The sequence below is a fragment of the Geospiza fortis genome, unplaced genomic scaffold (genome assembly GCF_000277835.1).
Source record: "Geospiza fortis unplaced genomic scaffold, GeoFor_1.0 scaffold113, whole genome shotgun sequence".
Taxonomy (NCBI): Eukaryota; Metazoa; Chordata; class Aves; order Passeriformes; family Thraupidae; genus Geospiza; species Geospiza fortis.
In genome coordinates this window covers 80,772-82,436 of record NW_005054429.1, presented here as the reverse complement: position 1 = coordinate 82,436, position 1,665 = coordinate 80,772, and positions in this window count along the sequence as shown.

The window sequence follows — 1,665 nt, the reverse complement described above, 5'->3', positions numbered from 1 at the left end:
GGGCCGCGCCCCCCCGTGGACGACCCCCCCGCCGAGTTGGTTCACGCCGCTGTGACCTGCGGGAAGCACAGCGCCCACCATAGCACCCTCCGCTCCCTGCGCCCGAGCCGCGCAGCCCCCGCCGCGGCACCGAGCGCGTCCCTCCCCGCCGCCCCCCAGCCGCCATCCTCGCCCTCTGCTCCCCGGGAGCCACCGCGCCTCCGAAAACGCGTCCACGGCGCGCTCCCCGTCTGCGAAACCCGCCGCAGCCACAAACCCCGAGACCCAGCCCGAAAGCCCAGAAATATTCCTGGCCGGATCGCCTTGGGTTGCTTCTTCGCTTTGCCTTTTTTCTTTTCTTTTTTTTTTTTTTCCCTCCCAGCCGGAAAAAAAAACAAATAAAATAAAAGCCCAAAGCCCAAGCCCAAGCGAGCCTGCCTGCATCCGCACAGCCGCAGCTCGCTTCGCCAAAAGCAAAGCGAGAGGCTGCCTCGCCAGTGCCCAACCTGAAGCTCCAGGCTTTGAGGGTCTCCCTGGAGAAGCTCTGCTCTACGCGCTCTCCGCTCTCCTCTCTTTGGAGCCTCCTGATAAATTGACTCCAAGAGCCCAGGCTTCTTAGCAATAAATAAGCTCCAAATATAGAAGAGGGGGAAAATATGATGAGCCTCTCTGACATTTGTCTTTAAAATAAAACTAGCTGCACGTCAAGTTTGAGCTTAATTTCTGGAAATAGGCGGAAGTCGCCCCGGATCATGCATGGAAGGCTAATTGAAAAGATCAGTTGGAGCACTTGTGGCAGGCGTGTCACTTTATGACAGTACTCTGCTTTTGAAAATTGCATCGTCACGACAAATAGTAGCATGATAAAACGACCCTTTCTGTCCGCATTTGGATATCACTCAGACTAGATTGAACTCTACTCGCTCTCCCTCCGAGGGAGGCTGCGGTTCGCGGTAGCCGGGGGCTCTGCGCGGACACACCGAGGGGGCGCGCTCCCCGCGCAATGGATTCGAAGTGACATCGGGGCTGGGGAATTTGCCGCCCCGGCCCCACGCCGCGGCCGGAGCTGCGACCTGCGCTTCCCAGCGCGGGGAGAGGAGCCCCGCATCCCTCCCTCCATCCCTCCATCCCTCCCTCTCTCCCCGCCGGCCCGGGGCGGGATGCGCGCCCGGGGGCGCAGTCCCGCGGCTGCTCCCCCCGCTCCAGCTCCTCAGCCCCCGATCCCCGGGAATGCGTGCGGGGGAGACCCTCGCCGACATAAAAAAAAAAAACGGCAGCGGGGAAAGCAAAATCAAAGTTTCACTTAAAAGGTTAAGCCTTAATCATTATATAATTTCCCTGGAGAGCGGTGTAGATCTCGCCCAGTGGCAATGATTATGCGCCTTGTATTCTATTGCTAGTCATCTAATAGGAAAACATATGGTGTCAATTTGGATGCTCTGCACCATATACACCCAGGAGTTATTAACACAAAGCCTGAAGAGCCCGCCGCGACCTTTAAACAAAATAAAGGCTTCACCCGAATGATATCTTTTCTGCGTTTTGCAGTGGCGATCCCAAACGGCCGAGTGAAGGCATCCCCCATTACCATAAACCCCCGGCACGCCACGGCCAAGGGCAGCCGCCGCCGTCCTTGCGAGGCGCAGGTAAAACCCTCCCCGGGCTGCCCAGCCTCAGTTTTTTGCC